Here is an 18894-nt window from a genome sequence, read left to right as displayed (position 1 = left end):
CCAGGGGTTGGGGGCCTAAGGGAGGGATGAATGGGCAGAACACAGAGTCACTATACATTTGTCAAAACCCATAGAATGGGGGCAGCCGGATGGCTCAGTTGGTTAGAGTGCAAGCTCTCAACCACAAAGTTGCCAATTCAATTCCCTCAGGGGACGGTGGGCTGTGCCCCCTGCAACTAAGATTGAAGGACAATGACTTGGAGCTGATGGGCCCTGGAGAAACACACTGTTCCCCAATATTCCCCAAGAAAAAATTAAATACCAAAAGACCCATGGAATGTACACCACCAAGAGTGAACCCTAATGTAAACTATGGACTTTAGGTGATAATGATGTCAATGTAGGTTCATTGATTATAACAAATGTACCACTCTGGTCGGGGATGTTGATAGTGGAAGAGGCTGTGGGTGTGAGGCAGGGGATATCCAGAACGCTTTGTACTTTCTACTCAATTTTGCTGTGACCCTAAAACTGCTCTAAAAAAAGCCTATTTAAAAAAAAAAAAAGTCTCCAACCTAAGAAAGTAAATTTAAAAAATTCTCATCACAAGAAAAATGTTTATAATTATGTGAATTGATGGATGTTAACTAAACTTACCGTGGTATCATTTTGCAATATACACATGTATCAAATCATTATGTTGTACACTTAAAACCTATGCAATATTATGTGTCAATTATAACTCAATGTAGGATAGATGCTGAGGAAAATATGCCTTCATTGGATAATGTGAACTTTTGTCTGTTTGCTTTTTGTTCCCTCACATGAGAGACTCTATGTGAGGTAATGGTTAGCTTCTTGGTTTGCTTTTTGTTCCCTCACATGAGAGATCTCATGCGAGGTGATAGTTAAGTTTTGTCTGTTGACTCTTTGTTCTCTCATGTAAGAGACTATTTGTGATTATCAATGAATACAAATTTTGAGGCCGAATTGTAGGGAAGATGTTGAAGAAAATTTGCTTTCATTGGTTGATGTGAGCTTTTGTCTATTAGTTTTCATCTGTTCCTGTATGTGAGGTGATTTCTGTGCTGTGATCAGGGGTTGAGTAAATTGCCCCTTTGGTCTCATTCTCCCGAGCAGGGGAGACATGAGATGAGGTTTTCTGTTTGGTCTCATTCTCTCGAGCAGGGGAGATATGAGATGATGTTTGTTGTTCTGTTCATGTTGTGAAATGATGGTTAGCTTAGGGTTAAAGAAATTCTTGATCAGGGGTCGAGAGAATTCCCTCTTTGTTCTATCTGTTTCGCCCACATCAGCAGATGAAGTGAAGAAGTAGCTAAGTTATATCAGGACTACGTGACAGGCACGTTGCCAGGCTTTGGAAGACCTTGGGCTGATGGTCCCAAGCAGGAACAGTAGATATTGCTTATCCGGATGAATTGGCCCTTCAGCCGGATGGGCAACATTCATATCAGTAACTGCCAGACCCTCCTGGAACTGGCCATTTCCCGAGGGGGACGCGGGAACAAAGAACTTGACTCTAAGGTACATCTGAGAAAATATATAAGACAGACCTCAGTTGGCAGTGTAATTATTATTATTATTTCGTCATTTGGTCATTTGTCATTGGTGATTTTTCATCATTTTGAAGACTTCCAGCAACATGCAGCTTACAACACCAAGGGATGTCCTGGCTTCCAGCTGCGAACCTGGTGAGGGCTGGCTGGTTCCCGGCCTCTCCAGTGTTGTTCCCCACGGTTAGCCTTCTTGAGAACTTGTTAGCATCTTGAAAACTCGTATGCAGCTTGCAGCTTACAGCATCAGAAGACGTCCTAACTTCTAACAATAATAATAGCAACGACAACAGCAGCAACAGTCATCAGATTGTTAACACCTTGAAAGTTACATGCAGCTTGCAGCTTATAGCATTAGAGGACGCCTTGACTTCTAACAACAACAATAACAACAACAGCAGCAGCAGCAGCAGCAGCAGCAGCAGCAGCAGCAGCATTCTTGGGAACTTACAAGCAGTGGTGTGGGAGGCGCCTGAGTTTCTCTCAGCTACAGACCTGACAAGATTTTGATTTATGACTTTTCCAGTGCTGTTCTCCCCCGGTTTGGTGAGCTTTTGATGTCTACTGTAATAGTTACTATCCTGTAAAGCTTATTACTGCTTTTGGATACTCTTTACTGATGTTATTTGTATATTTAGCCAAGTGACTTTTGATCAATAGTAAACATATGTTGAGATCTCTTAAACTTATATGTATGTGTACACCTTTGGCATGACATCGTTATCAGTGTATATAGTTTAGTCTTAACCACCTTTACTTTCTGTCATTAGAACATTCCATTAATTGCCTTTGTCTTTTGCTATTGCATATCGCTAACTAAATTGATTAGATATTGCTGAATAAACTAATTAGCCCCATTCTAGCGTGTCCCTCCTCCATCTTTTCCCCACTCGTCATTACACTCAATTTTTTAAAAACCTCCAAAAAATTATATTGTGTTTTAAAATTGAGACAAAAAGCTAATGATGTATTTAGGAAGTCACGAAAACAAAATAGTGGGACAAAATCTGACATGAGCGAGGAGGTCAATTCTGTTGACCCATCTGGTAAAAACAAGAAAGCACCAGTAGTTTGGGAGAAAATCTTGGAGACAATAGTGGAACACTCTTGAGAAATGCTGTATCACCAGCGCCCTAGATGGCATGGAGGACTGTATTTGTGGGAAAGCACAGACATTGATAACTCAGTCAGAAAGCGATTCAGAAGAGTCAAACCCTAAGAAACTTGGAATATTTTAACTAGCTTATTTTATTTAGAGTTTTCTTTTCATGTATGTACCAGAGTAATTTTTAAAAGGGTCTGAAAGAGCTTTTAATTAGCGTAAAATAAAAACTTTAAGTGTTAAGAAAGCAGTGTGTTATAATTTCACTGGCAGCATTTTTTTCTTTGTGGTACATAAAAAAATAGCGTGTGTTACAATTGAAGGTGTATTAGATTTAGTGAATTCAGTACTGAGTACCCTCTCTTTATAGGCCCAGTCCTGGACCCAGTGGATGCAGCACTAAATTTGACAGGGTTCCTCCCTGCATTATAGTTCATATTATAGTTTGGGGAGACACGCAATCAACCAGGAATTAGAAACTTTACTAAATTTTATGAAGGAAATAAACAGGAGGATGTGATAGAGAGTGACTGGGAGGGTGGCCAGTCTAGATTCAGTGGTTAGGGAGTCAGAAATGCACTGACACATGGGCAAGAGGGGCCCCCACCTGGCTCTCTGCTTAGTTCAGTGCTTCTCTCACTTTACCTTCATACGTATCTCCTGGAGATCTTGTTAGGAGCAGATTAGAATTCAGGAGGGCTGAGACGGGACCAGAGAGGATGCATTTCTAACACGCTCCCAGGTGACAGCTGATGCTCCTGTTCCAAGGACTGCATTATGGGTAGCAAGGCTGTGGGGAGCCCTGCATATCACAAATATTGAAACGCAAAGTCCTTACCCCCTCTTTTGGCCTTGGTAGAAAGTTTTGGAAGGTTCAGTAACTGACTGAGCAAAGAGGAATTATGAGAGAGCAGTGTGTCGACTGAAGTGGATGGGAGGCTGAGTCTGCAGGTGCGTGTGTGTGTTAGTGGGTGGGTCTCATCTGCCACATAGGGGTCTAAGCAGCGTCAGCTCACCCTGCCCCAGCCGTTCTAGGTTAACCCTCAGGCTTGCAGGTGGCAGTTGTTATTCACGGAAGAATTTGGCTCCTTTAGCCTCTGGACTGTGAGGAGGTGAGCAGGCTATGGTGTGAATGTGGGCCAGGCCTTGGGCATAGCTTGATTAAAATACATTAAAATATTTAGATTTATGGTATGTGTGGGTCTTCATCTGAGCCACTATCCTGGGCCTTACAAATGGTATTAGTAGGCCTGCAGGATAACAACAAACATAATAATAATGGCTAACCTGTATGCCAGGCTCTGTTCTAAGTATTTAACCTGTGTTAACTCCCATAATTCTCATAACAAACCTAGGAGGAATTGGAACGATTATCATCATCCCTGTTTTGCAGATGAGGAAACCGGAAGTGCCTAGATTCAAATCCAGGCAGTTTGGCTCCAGGATCTGTGCTCTTGACCATGATGCTCTGCTGCCTCTACTTAGGAGGGGAGCCTCTTAGAGGAGGCCTGAAAAAACAGGAGGAGAGAGCCACGTGGTGAGCTGGAGGCAGAGTATGCTCTGGGTTGAGAGAATAGGTAAAGGCTCTGGGAGAGAAGAGTTGCATTAAGGGACCAAAAGGAAGCCAGTGTGATTAGGGTGGGGGAGAGAGATCCAAGATGAGGGCAGAGGGGTAGGCAGGGGTTAGATCATATAGATAGAGCCTTTTGAAACTTTTGGGGGTTTTAAACAAGGGAGTGACATGATTTTATTTATTTTTTAAAAGACTGTTCTGGTAGTGTCCAGAGAGTGAATTGTAGAGGGGAAGGGTAGAAGCAGGGAGTCCAGGTGTTAGGGACTATCACAGTGGTTCAGGTGAGAAATAATGTAGGTGTGGACCAGGGGGATGTGTAGGGAGGATACTGGGTTACTGATACATTGAATGTGGAGGTAATGGAAAGAAAAAAGGAAACCAACGATGGTTTCTACATAGTGGGCTTGGGTAACTGAATGGACAGTGGTTTTGTTTCCTGAAGTGAGGAAGTCAAAACCATGGAAGTGAAAATGTGAAGGGAGACCCAGGGATAAGGAAGAAGCTTTTTAGAGCACCCCGTGAATTGTCATTAAGGATATTTTGTAATGTAACCTTGGGTAGTGGTGGGGGTGGAATGTTCTCCTAGCACGGGAAGGCCTGGGTTATCATCTCCCGAGAAGTAAGGTCCAAATGAGGACCAGATGGAGTCTTTAGAAGGGAAGTAATTCTCAGGTGATGAAGAGTGTTTGAATTCAGATTTTTCAGGAGAAAACTTGCGAATATAACCCCTCAACATTTCTCTCCTCTTCCCTGTCACAGCTGAGACCAATGGAGACCCTGGGACCAGAGCTGACTGTCCCCCCTCACCCTTTACTATATGTTTGTGGTGAGTAGATACCGAGATACCAGGAGCAGGGGTGAGGGGGAATTAATGCATTTGACTGTAATATTTGCAAGATCCAACAAGGTATGGAAATAGGTTTTTTCCGTAGGCAGGAAGGGATTGTGTTTCCTGAGAAAAGCATACCAACTCAGCAGGGTTAAGAGAGGATTATAGGAAAAGGTGGAGAATCAGGAACAGGGAGTCATCTGTGATTATCTATCAGTGAGTCACAATATTGGCTGTGGGGCAAGGAACAAAGTTGCTAGAGCATGACTCCTTGCCCAGTGTCTCTCCTCATTACCCCCAGGAGAAGATAGCTACACATTGCAGTCAAGACTGCTTAATTCCTTATTAATGTAGTGTATATTCACTTCAGGAGGGGCTAGCAAGGAGGAATCCTGAGCAGGGGAGGGCACTCTCTGGTCAATGTCATCTAAGAGGCATTAGTCACTATGTCCTCATTAGGGAACACCAAGTATCAAGGAAGAACTACCAGCAAATGGTAGCCCAGCAGGGAGCGCGTGATGCTCTGTTCTCTCCTTAGTTTCCTCTTTAGGGTGTCATTAGAGACACCCTGCGGGAAGATGAGAGGGGGCTTGCCACATGGTCCCCTTTTCTTTGAGATATTTTGGGTGATGTATTAGTTTACTAGGGTTGCCACAATATGGACTGGGTGGCTTAAACAACAGAAATATATTCTCACAGTTCTGGAGGCCAGAAGGCCGAGATTGAGATGTCAGCAGGGTTGGTTTCTTCAGCTTATAGATAGATAGCTTCCTTCTCCTTGTGTCTCCACATGATCTTCCCTCTGTACACGTCTGTGCTCAAATTTCCTCTTTTTCTAAGGACACCAGTCATTTTGGATTAGGGCCCACTGTACCGACCTCACTTTAATTTAGTTAAAGGCCTTATCTCCAAATACAGTCACATGCTGAGGTACTAGGGGTTAGGACTTCAACATAGGAATTTTGGGGAGCCACAGCTGAGCCCATAATAGGTGGATAAATCTTCCTTACAACCATAGGGCCAGATTCGAACTATAATAATCTACATCTGTACCCCCCTAATTTAATCAATATTATCTGCGGAGGGGAAAAAGGGATATGCTTAACTTCTGGATTGAATTGGGTAGTTTCATAGCATGTTGTTTTACTCTTGACTCCAAGTGAGGAAATACAAGTTAAGTACAGTTTTGAAAATGTTGAAGGAAAACACTGGAGAAATTAAAAAATGGGGTCTATGTCTTCCAAACACCAAAGAAGATAAAATGGAAGAAAACAATCCACATAGCAGAAGATAAAGCATCAAGGAAGCATAAAACACAGAAAGCATAAAATAAGATGACTAACTATATTAAGTATATGATTCAGAACAATTCATGTAAATATTTTAAACTCCATGAAAAAATTAAAGTTTTCAGATTGAGCTAATCAGCAAAATTCGATTAACATTGGTTGCCTCAGAAGAGGGGAATGGGGTGATGGGAGAAAAGACAGGAAGGGAAATTACTTTTCACTTTGTATCTTTTGAATTTTATTATTATGTGTTATTTTAAAAAAAAAACGAATGCATAAGAAAATTAAACCAAAATTTTTTAATTTGTATTTAATTTTTGTAAAATTAATACAAAATTAATATTTTGTATAGATAATTTTAATTTAATATTTTGTATAGATAATTAAAATTAAAATTATCTATACAAAATATTATATAGATAGTGTTTTGTTAAACAGTCACTTTATATTGACATAGAGTATATTTACAGTGGTTATATAACAGCCATAAACCTTCAGGTAGTAAATCATATTGTATTAAAATATGTGAAGCCAAAATAGTTAGAAATACACTGGGAAACTTTCAGAAATATAATAGTAGTGGGAAACTGTAACATAACTCATCTGTCTTTGGCAGACGAAATAAGAAAAAATATACAGAGATATTGAGAATCTAAATGAGAATAAGGTCGATTGATTAATTAGCCAGTCATTCAACAAATATTTATTGAATGTCTGTGATGTGTGCCAGGCCCTTTTGGTGGATACCAGGAATACAGCAGTGACCATAAAGTCTCCCTCCTAGAGCTTGCATTCAAATGATATTTGTTGAACTTTGTATCTCATAAATGGAGAACACACCTTTTTCAATGCCAACAACACATTTACAAATATTGGTCCAATATTAGGCTCTAAAAGAAATACCAAATTCCCCAAACCTGAAATTGCATTGGTCACATTCTCTGACCACAATACAATAAACCAGAAATTCACAAATGTTTAAGTAACAAAACCCAACCTCTTAAAAACCCCAAAACAGTCCTACATAATTCTTCAATCGACAAGAACATCCAAATTGCAAACGTAGATGATTATAAGCAGACAATGAGAATGTATCGTGGCAGAACTTGAAAAATGGGCATAAATAACACCAGATTATTGAGTACTTAATGATTAGCCAAGCTTGGTGCTAGAGACTTAGCATATATTATCCTATATAATTCTCACAACAGACATAGCTTCGTGGCCTTGTTACAAAGTAGGCACTCAGTGAATACTTGCTGAGTGAGTGTATGAAGCCCAGACAGATGAACTAACCTGCTTAAGACCACCCAGCTAAAACTAGTCAGTCGGGGACTTGTAATCAGGCCTGTCAAACTCTAATTCCTGTCCTTGTCATTGCTGTGCTGCGTGATCAACACAACTGATAAAATATGCAGAGGGAAGAGCTGATATTTAAGCTGGCTTTAGACAAAACCAGTTTTCCGAGGCTTTTTGCATATCTGCTTGTTATTTCTCTCTTTCTTCCCTTTTTTCTTTTCTTTCTTTCATACAATAAAGATTTATTTTATTTTATTTTTTAAATTTTTTTATTGAGGAATATTGGGAAACAATGTGTTTTTCCAGGACCCATCAGCTTCTTGTCAAGTCGTTGTTTTCAATCTAGTTGTGGAGGGCACAGCTCACTGCCTCATGTGGGAATCTAACCGGTGACCTTGGTGTTATGGGCACTGTGCTCTAACCACTGAGCAAACCTATCACCCCAAAGATTTACTGGGTACTTACTTTATACCAGGCATTGTTCAACATGCTGGGGATTCAGTTAGGAGAGGTTGACAAATAAATAAACAAATAAATACACAACGTTATGTGGTAATAAGTGTTATGAAGATAAGACAAAGTAAGAAGATAGACACAGATATTGAGGTCTATTTTAGCTCAGGAGGTCGGAAGGTCTTTCTGAGGAGTGACGTTCAGGAAGTGAGATTTAAGAGGAAGAGTGTTTCAGTAAGGGCAATAGCAAGTGCAAAGGCTCTGAGGGAATGAGCTTGGCCTGCTGTAGGCTCACAAAGAATGCGTGGTTAGAGCATGGTGAGTGAGAACAAAAGAGTGGAGAGGTGATGTAGGGCTCTAACCCATGTTGGTCATGATAAGAGTTTGAGTGTTGTCATAGGTGTCATGGGGAAGCCAACTGGAGAGTTGGGAGCAGTGGTTGACATGATCTGGCATACTGTTATCTTTTGTTATGAGGAGAATGGATCGTAGAAGGGCAAGACGGAAGTTGAGAGATCAGTAAGGAGGTTATTGCAGCAGCTGAGGTGAGGGATAGTGGTAGCGACCGTGAAGAGTGATCAGATTTGGGATACAGTTTGAAGGTAGAGACATTGAGACCTGCTGAGGGTTTGCATGTACGGACAAACCCTAAGATTTGGACCCAGTGATGGCATGGTTGGTGTCATTTATGAACATGAGGAAGCACGGGGAAGACGGCGTGTGAGGCAGAAGTGGGAGAGTGAGTGTAATCAGAGAAAAGGGTAGACATAGAGAAACTGGTAAGAGGAGAAGCCAGCAAGTGATCCCCTGGCAAGGTAGGAGGAAAACCAGGAGAGTGTGATGTTCTCGAGGCCAAGACAGTGTTTCAAGGAAGAAGTGACAACTTCATTAAACGCTGCTAAAAGGGTGAGTACTGTCTGTTGGATCTGGTATTATCTCAACAAAGGTGCTTTCAGTGGAGTGGTGGGGATGTCAATGAGGAAGAAAGGATGACTAGATATTTGAGGAACACATTCAACACAAAAGACCTGAAAACAATAGAAAAAAAGGAACTTGCAGGGAATTGACATAAGAATCACTGGCGGAAAGATGAGGAAGTTCTTCTCTGGTTATTTCTCTTTTCTCTATAAAATAAAAATTAAGATCATTAGCTGAGGATGGGAGGGAGTTGCCATTTGAGGAGAGAAGGGGTATGAAGTCATCATGTCAGAGAGCAGGAAAGAGAATTGCATAGGGAAACAGTGGGATTGTTGGGCAGTACTAAGAGCCTACTTGTGACTTGTCATTATAAATTCAAAGTGAGATCAGTCCGCATAGTTGTTTATCTCCAGCTATGCTCAGTAGCTCAGGGCAAGTCTCATTGTTTGTAAGTTTGGTTTACTCACGCTTTCAGTTTTGCAAGTAAGATGGAGGGAGAAGGACAAGAGAACTAAGAGTGTGTGCAAAGGAATGATTATAGTAATGAACAATTGGATCTAAACTGGCTGAGATGGAATGTGAAGACATGAAGAAGGTGTGGACAGTGAAAATGTGGACTGGTCAAGGGACTAAAGAGCCTGAAGTGTTGAAGGATTGTTGAACTGAGGGTACCAGAGAGTAGACTGGAAAGAGGGATGCTTGAAATCAGGATATTGGAAATGGTGCAGTTACTGACAATAACAGGGTACTAGTATGTGGCTGAGGTGATGTAGAAGAGAAGATTATACTAGATTGCAGAAGGCAAGGCACTGAGAAGTTGGGGTGTTGGATGGGTTGTCTAAGTGGGTTGTCTTAGACTACATGAATGAAATGATTAATGGAGAAGTCAACATAAGCCAAATGTTGATGAAGTCAACATAAGCCTCTGATGAAGGTGGTAGATGGTGAAAGATGATTGCAACAAGGATGGGTAATGGGTGGTATATTGTCTACTGGCATGTGCTTCAAAGAGACTGAGGTTCCGAAGGGAAGAGAAAGCTTTCGGAAGCAGCAAAGTGAGTAAGAAAGACACCTGCCTCACCTCAGGGCATGTGGAGTGTGGGAGGAAAAAACTACCTCCTCAAAGGTTTGCCAGGGAGCAGTGACTTCGGAGGAGAGCCAAGTTTTTATGAGAGCAAGAAGACAAAGGGAAACTGAGAGAAGAGGTGATGATTTGGGGATTTTGTTCCAGAGGGTCCAGTGAAAGGATTTGGGGCAGTGTGGGGAAGAAGTAGGAGACTGAACCCAAGAGTGAGGGAACAATGTCATTTGGGAATAAGTCACCGTGACAATGGATGCCCTGGCAAGTGTAGACTTCTGGCAAGTGTGCCTCCAATGAATAGAAATGTAAGGCATGATCTTCTCTTTGTGAAAGGCAAGAAGTTAGTATTAGTTATAGTCTCTGTTTTGGGATTGATCTCATAGGCAGTTTGCAACGATAAAAATAACAACATACAACATCTATTAAACTATGCTGAAGACTCTTCTGAGCATTTACATTTATTCCTCATCCTCACATTCATTTCCTTCATCCTCACAACAACCTTATTAATCTATCTCCATTTTACAGGTGGGGAATAGACACAGAGGTTGGATAACTTTCCCAAAGTCATGAAGCTAGTAAGTGGGGAGCCTGGATTTAGACTCAGGTTCTCTGACCCCTTGGGCCTTGTCTTTTTCCTTTTTTTTTTTTTTTTAAATTTTAAGAGTATATTTTATTTAACCTAATGTATCTGCAATGTTATAATTTCAACATGTAATCAATATAAAAGTTATTAGTGGGATATTCTACATTCTTTTCTTCATATTAAGTCTTCAAAATCTGGTTTTTATTTTACACTTGAATCACATCACATATCAGACTTGCCATATTTCTTGTGTTCAATAGCCACAGTGACTAATGGTACTGTATTCATTTCTAAGCCTTGGCTTTCATCATTCTCCTTCTCATTGTAGTGGTGAGATGGGCATTGTCAGGATGGAGAAGTAGAGATCTTATCAGGAGCTCATGAATCTATCTCTGTGGATCTCCCTTCAATCCTTCCATGTATTTCAAAGAAAACTTGACGGAAGTGTTTCTGATTGCCCATCCAATCATCCAGGAAAAAAGGGCTTTCATAATAAGTCTTTCTTATTTGTCCTGGGAAATTGGGTGATTTTCCAAGAAGCAGTATGGTACAGAAGTTAAAAGCACCTATTCAGGAGCCAGATTACCTGGGTTTATTTCCAGGCTACCTTACTTAGTCTTGGTTAAGTTGCTTAATCTCCCTGTGCCTTGGTTTCCTCATCTGTAAAATAGTAGTAGAAATAGTAGTAGTAATAGTAGTAGTTGCAGTAGTAATGCCTAACTTGGAGGTTTATTGTGAGGTTTGAAGTGATATATATATAAAGTGCTTATAACAGTCTGGCACAGAGTAAGCACTGTATGCATATTTGCTCTTTGTACTTTCCATACTTATGTCAACTGAGTAAATCTCAGAAGAATTTCTCCAGGGTTCTGGATCTGAATCAGCTTGGGTTCAGACCAGATTTGTCTAAATCCATAACCCATGGCATACCTCTCAGCAACTGATTGAACAATTAGAAAATCAGCAAGGATATAGAACTCAACGCCATCATCCAACAGGATATAGTGGATACTTATAGATCACTTTACCCAACAATAGCAGAACGCACGTTCTTTTTAAACACCCACAGAACATATACGAAGATAGACTGTACACTGGGCTACAAAACAAACCTCAACACATTCAAAAGAATTGAAACCATACAGAGTGTGTCCTCTGACCACAAAGGACTCAAACTAGAAATCATTAACAGAAAGTTAACAGGAAAGTCTCCTAACACTTGGAAACTAAACAAAACCCATGGCCTCATTAGCATGTGGGTACTAACAGGGCTATTAATGGTAACAGCCTATGGCTTTCTGGCTCTTGTCTCACCTGTTGAATGCTCCTAATATGAAAATTAAAGCTTCCATACCTGCCCGTCATCCATGTGCTGGGGCCATTCTTTTGGAGTCTCAGTGCCCCCAATGCCACACTTAGAAAATACTTTGTATTTTTCCAATTAGCCTTCCTCTCACGTACCTCCCTCTCACTTACCCCTTCTGAGTATGACTTTGTTTCCTGGGATCCAGGTGCTGTGCTCTATGCGTCTGGTGGCTTTACAGTGGCTCTATTGGCCTTTGCCTATGGTTCCTCTCTTTCAGGCCTCAGATCTGAGTCCATAAGGCTGGGTTGGGACTAGCACCCCACACAGACTCATGTTGCCTTCCTCATCCCACACTTCTTCCTCAGTACCTACAAACTGCCTTTCTCCTTTCTTCACCAGAAAAGCATCTCCATTCAAAGCATCTCAGGCAAATCAACTCCCACCCACCAGGCAGTCCCAGACTATCTTGGATTTTGGTTTGGTTCCAAGTGGGACAGCTACTTCCTCCTTCATTTGTAAGAGAAAAGTTAAGAACGGCCTAAATGTCCCGATAGGGCATGTTATATTTATAAAATAAAGTAATATACAGCCATCCATGAAAAGAGACAGGGGTTACTTCTTCACCTTGATCTTACCTGACCTAAGCAGCATCTGACACAGCTGACCATCCTTTCTTTTGTTTCTGAACTCTCCTGGCTTTCCTGCTACCCTCAGGATTTCTCCTTCTCCTTCCTCGCTCCCGTCCTCTGACCATCCTGGTATTTTGGCTTTCACCAGGGTTCTGTTTTTAAGGCCTCTTCTCATTCTCTCTAGGTGCTCTCATTCACTCTCCTAGTTGTGTTCCATCTCATAGATCAACAGAATCTCCGCCAGGAGGCCCCACAAACATCTCATACTGAACAAATTACATCCTGAATTTATTACCTTTCCCACGCCCATCCAACTACTGTACCTTCACTCCTCTTTCCACTGTGAGCAGATGGCACTTGTTCTATCTAGTTGCCCTAGCTAGGAACCAGGGAGTCGTCCTTCATTCCTTCAGTTCCTACCCTGCCCTCCCGTTGCCCCAATATCTATTCATTGATCACCACCTGTTATTTCTACCTCCTCATTAGCTCTGGAATCCATTTTTACTCCAACATCAAGGTACCATCACCTCTTGCCTGTATTATTATTACCAAAACCTCCTAGCTGATCTGTTTCCTCAAGTCTTACCCTCTCATAGTCTTTTTCCCTCACCCCACCGCAGTAGAGAAGGAATATCTTTCTAAAATTCCTTTAGTAAATACTGAGTGGCTGTTATATCCTAGGTATTGTGCTGGGACATAGTTATAAACAAGGCAGACAAGGTCTTCCCTGTCATGGAATTTACTTTTTAGTTGGAAGGGGAAGGAGTAATAAATACAAGTAAATGAATGAGATAAAATGACTGTGCCAAGTGCTCAAAGAAAATAAAACAGGGCCGCCCGGTGGCTCAGGCGGTTGGAGCTCCGTGCTCCTGACTCTGAGGGCTGCTGGTTCGGTTCCCTCATGGGCCAGTGGGCTCTCAACCATAAGGTTGCCAGTTCAATTCCTCGAGTCCTGCAAGGGATGGTGGGCAGCGCCCCCTGCAACTAGCAGCAGCAACTGGACCTGGAACTGAGCTGCGCCTTCCACAGCTAGGACTGAAAGGACAACAACTTGAAGCTGAACTAGGATTGAAGGGACAACAACTTGACTTGGGGGAAAAAAAAGTCCTGGAAGTACACACTATTCCCCAGTGAAGTCCTGTTCTCCTTCCCCAATAAAATCTTTAAAAAAAAAAAAAAAAAAGAAAAGAAAAGAAAAGAAAAGAAAAGAAAAGAAAAGAAAAGAGTAATGTGATAGAGAGTGATAGAGAGTGATGGGTGTAAGGGAGTCCCTCATCTCATTCTAAACTCTAATCATACTGAACTTCTTGTAGTTTCTTCCCAGAGCCTTGCTCACTTTTGCCCCAGGGCCTTTGCACATGCTATTATTCTTTTTATTCTCTCCTTTCTTTTCTTTTTTACCTGGCTAAGTTGTTCTTCAGGTCACTGCTTAGATGTCATTTCTTCCAGGAAGCCCTCCCTGACACTGTAGAGGTGTCTTAAATGCATCCTCTATGTCTGTAAGAGTCTGTAACTCTTATTATCACACCAATCACATTGTGCTGTGGTTTTCTTTTCTTTTCTTTTTTGTTGGGAAACTGTGATTTTCCAGGGCCCATCAGCTCCAAGTCAAGTCGTTGTCCTTCAATCTAGTTGGGGAGGGCACAGCTCAGCTCCAAGTCCAGTCATCGTTTTCAATCTAGTTGCAGGGGGTGCAGCCCACCATCCCATAGCGGGAATTGAACCAGCAACCCTTGTTGTTAAGAGCTTGCGCTCTAACCAACTGAGCCATCCAGCCGCCCCTGTACTGTGGTTTTCCTGTTACTTCTCTGTTTCTTCCAAGCCTCCCTCCAATTGGTGACTTTCAGATGTTTTGACCATGGCCTACAGTAAGAAATAAATTTTATATCATAATGCAGTATATATACACACATATAAGCATATATAGTACATATAAGAGAAACAAATGTTTCACAAAATGATATTTAATCTTACTACATGTGATATACCTAATATTTTTATTTATTCTATTTCATTTAAAAAAGTAATGCTATTGAGGCCCACTAAATTGACTTCATGACCCACACAAAATCTCATTAACCTGCATTTTGAAAATCTTGCCTTAGACCAGAGGTCAGCAAACTTTTTCTCTGAAGGGCCTATTAGTATTAATAAATATTTTAGGCTTTGCAGGCCATATGGTTTCTGTCACAAGTATAGTGCTCAAACCCTGCTGTTTATATCATGAAAGTAGCCACAGGTAAAATACAAAAAAAGATGGTTGTGGATCTATTTCAATACACATTTATGAACACTGCGATTTGAATTTCATACAATTTTCACATCATGAAATATTCTTCTTTTGATTTTGTTTAGCTTGCAGGCCATGTGGAAATAGGCAGGGGACTGGAATTGGCCAGAGGCCATAGTTACTGACCCCTGCTATGGACTGTAAGTAAGCTTCATGGAGGTAGGGACCGTTATCTGAATTAAACATTTTTATTACAAATGTACTATGTGTTCATGGAGGAAAAATGAGCAGTACAGCTAAACAAAATGAATAAACACATTTTTAGTAATCCCACTACTCGGGGAGAATCATATCCTTTCATACTTTTATGCAGTAGATGGCAGGAATTTAGGGAAAGGTTATTTTCTGGCCAAGTGAGTGGTGAAAAGTTTCATTTCCCCTCTGTCCACCAGGGACCTAGACTTCCCTTTTATGGCTGTAGGGAACTTACAAGGCTCCAGGAGGACTTAGCAGGGGCTCTACCCTTATCTTGGGGGTCGAGAAAGTCCTCTCTCTTTAAGGAAGTGACGCGATGCTGAGAAGGAATTAGTTGAGCAAAAGGGGAAGTTCCACAATGAGAGAATGTTGTGTATTCATTTAGTGGCGTCTGGCTGAGCGGGGGCGGGAAGTGACATGAGATCAGCCTGTGGAGGTTGGCAGGGACCACATTAAAAGAGCCTTGTCATCTAGATCTAACTACCAGTTTACAGGAACTAAAGATGATAAATGAACAAATTAAAAAACACTCCGAGGAAGTAATCAGTGTTCCATAATGAGGAACACTCTATAGGACAAACAATTCAGTTTCTTATTGGCATAGAATCAGTGGCAAAGAAAAGAAAAGAAAAGAAAAGAAAAGGAAAGAAAAGAAAAGAAAAGAAAAGGAAAAGAAAAGAAAAGAAAAGAAAAGGGAGGTTGGTTAGGACAGAATGGCAACTTCTAAGCTCCTTACATGTGGAACCATAAACTAATGTCCCCCATTTCAATTTTTAATAAAATTTTGCCACTGAAAAAAGAAAGGAAGGAAGGAAGCAAGGAAGAACGAAAGAAAGAAAGGAATAAAGAAAGGAAGAAATGAAGAAAAGGGAGATTGGTCTGTTATAGAATAAAAGCGACTTAAGAGACAAAACAACCAAAAGTCATATGTGGATCTTATTTATTTGTTGATTGGAACAAACCAGCTGTAAAAGACTTCTTTGCGAAATTAAATAAATTTAAATATGAACTAGGTATTATAAGATATTAAAGAATAATGATTAATTTTACTGGATATGATAATGGCATGGTGGTTCTGAAGCAGGGCCCAGCTGGGCCCCCTGTACTCAGAATACCTCTGGGCTGCCCTGCCCCCACCAGGTAGGCTTCACACCCCTGTAGCTGAGCTCAGAATGCCTCGGGGATGCTCTGTTCCCTCTCCTTATCTTAGAAGATCACCCTTGTAGATGCTTGCTAATTATAAACTCTATTGCTTAACATTTTCCCAGGTTACTCCCCCACTGTTCCCGGACCACTGGTGCCACAAGAGATCCGACGACAGAGGGAGGCATCATGAAAGGAGAACAGACCTGCGGGATGTCATGCAGCCTCTGGGAGAGTGCCTTGATTTTCCCTTAAATACCCCCAGCCGGTCTGAGAATGTAGGACAGTTTTCCTAAGGCGTTAACCCGCTGCCTTCTCGGACCACCAGTGCTCTGATAATAAACGCTTATTCCACGGCCCAACTCCTGTGTCAGTCTATTGGCTGAGCAGTGCAGGCAACACGAGCCCCGGACTTGTTTGGCCTCTGGTTACAGTTATATATTTTTTAAAAGCCCTTATTAGTTATAGATGCACATAAGTGAGAGGGCTGTTGTCTGGGGCGTGCTTTAAAACACTCTGGAAAAAAGCTGGGAGTGTGTGATATTGTCATATAACGATGATACATATTTGGTCTTCGTCCCAGTTTCCTGGCACAAGTGCTTCTAAAACCCTTGGAATATCTTAAGTGATAGGGATGAGAAGAGTATCTTTTGTTATTCATAGTAAGCCCCTTTCAACCCTACCTGCCTTTACGCTAATGAGGTGACTCCTAGTGAGGCCCTCGATAGCTTCAGGAACATGTCTCAGAAATATCCTCCTGTGTGTGTCTGGATTGTTTACAGCCATCTCTGATTATTTAATAGGGATCTGTAGGTCCTGTATTAACCCAAACATGCCCTTCTACCCTGCAGCATTTAACACCAAAGCTATTGCTCCTAAATTAGTCCATTTTAAAATGTAAAGGTTCTTCAGGAAGCTGATGATACAAAATGAAGCAGCTCCTCCACACTATATCCCCTGGTTTCAGTGCTTTCTTTGTTTTGCCCTCCTCCCACGTTGACTACCTCCTTGGTGACCAAAGGCCTTAGAGGTACTTTCTGTTGTCCCGGCATCATTTTTCATTTTGTGGACAGCTTTGAGGCAAGTGGCCAAAGCTTAGACTGATCAAAATCTGAACTTAGTCTAGTATGAAAGTCCAAACCAGAACTATTTTTTAATTGCATTTTAGTTATTACAGATAATAACCAAGGGGTTGTATGTTGCATTTTTTCCTTAGTAGTTTGCATTTCCTTACTAGTGAACCGACTCCTGGGAGTTGGATCCAATTCCAAATTACATTTGTAACTTTTATTTGCAGTAACTGATTGCAGTACCACTGCTGTTCCATACCGTGGTGACCATGTGACCACCCAGGAACCAAAGGTTCCTTATTTCCCACCCTTTCATTCTTTCTCTTCCCAAACCACTTATTTCTGAGCCAGTATCAGTCTAGCAAATCTCACTTCTGACATCAGCTATTAGCCGTTTTTACTACCAGCACGTCTTACACCAAATTTATGGGTTATTTTTTCCCCATAGCAACCAATTCTTCAACTACCCAGACACCACCTGAGTGTCCCACAATTTAATCAATTCTGACAATAAATACACAGAGTGAGTTTAATCCTACAAGACTGCCCCCACTTCAGATGCAATCCTAAATCCTCAACCTCCCGTAATTCTGAACAACCATTCTGAACAACCGACTATAAATTGGGAGTTACAATGACGCCCGCCTCCCTTCAGGTTCGATAATTTATTAAAATAGCTCACAGAACTCAGGAAAATAGTTTACTATTTGGGAACCAATACTGTAGTTAGACTTAGCTAGTTTGCAGTTTAACTCACCACATAGCCTGCTATCTAGCCACCTGTAATTAAACCTAGCCAGTGGGCAGATAGATCCACCCTGATATTCAGCTACTTTCTCTTTGTTTCTCCCCTCACTGATTAATGAAAGAACTCTGGTTTTTCCCCCTTTTCAAGACTGCCTATACTTCATTAATCCAATTAATCAACCGAATCCTAACCTGGAAAGGGCAATTTCTTAATCTTCAGGTGACCATACACCAGAATACACATAAAGCCCTAGGCCGTGGTGGTCCAGTCAAGTCTGGAGTCCAGAGACAACATTATCCTAAAACAGACCAGACCCCAGGAAGGATGTCAGCCCTCTAGACCTGCCTGACTGACTCTCCCTTTCCTTTGTTCTTCTTGTGAATCTATAAAACCTTCTGCCCGGTCTAGGAACGGGGAGGTGGCCTTTGGGCAGGAGTCTGCCATCTTCCCAGATGCCGGAATTCTGAATAAACCTACTTTTCTTTCCACCAAACTTGTCTCTCGATTTTTAACTTTTTCAAGCAGCATGCAGCTGGACCTTAGCACGGTATCACTATTACTGTTTATATATATATATATATATATATATATATATATATATATATATATATATATACACACACATGGGATACAACTCAGAAAGAACCAAATGGAAGAGATGCATAGGGCAAGGTATAGGGAGCAAGGGTGGTGTGGAGCTTCCATGCTCTCTCTAGGTGCATGCACCATTGTAATGACGAGTGGGGAAAAGAAAAGGGAGGAGCACACCAGAGAGGGGCTAATTGATTTATTTAGCAATATCTAATCAATTTATTTAGTAAAAGGCAATAGCAAAAGACAAAGGCAATTAATGGAATGTGCTAATGACA

The 18894-nt window shown here is 41.3% G+C and overlaps 1 long non-coding RNA gene across 1 annotated transcript; it reads left to right on the top strand.

Annotated features, from left to right (window-relative positions):
• The first annotated feature begins 4016 nt into the window (after nucleotides 1-4016).
• Nucleotides 4017-17871, top strand: LOC117014012 (uncharacterized). The gene is made up of 3 exons (XR_004421400.1): nucleotides 4017-4193; nucleotides 4949-5015; nucleotides 16333-17871. It is a non-coding gene; the product is annotated as an uncharacterized LOC117014012 (long non-coding RNA).
• Nucleotides 17872-18894: the final 1023 nt, after the last annotated feature.

This window comes from Rhinolophus ferrumequinum, chromosome 21 (genome assembly GCF_004115265.2).
Source record: "Rhinolophus ferrumequinum isolate MPI-CBG mRhiFer1 chromosome 21, mRhiFer1_v1.p, whole genome shotgun sequence".
NCBI classification, from domain to species: domain Eukaryota; kingdom Metazoa; phylum Chordata; class Mammalia; order Chiroptera; family Rhinolophidae; genus Rhinolophus; species Rhinolophus ferrumequinum.
Note: the sequence above shows the minus strand (reverse complement) of the source record. Positions and strands in the feature narration are given on the sequence as shown.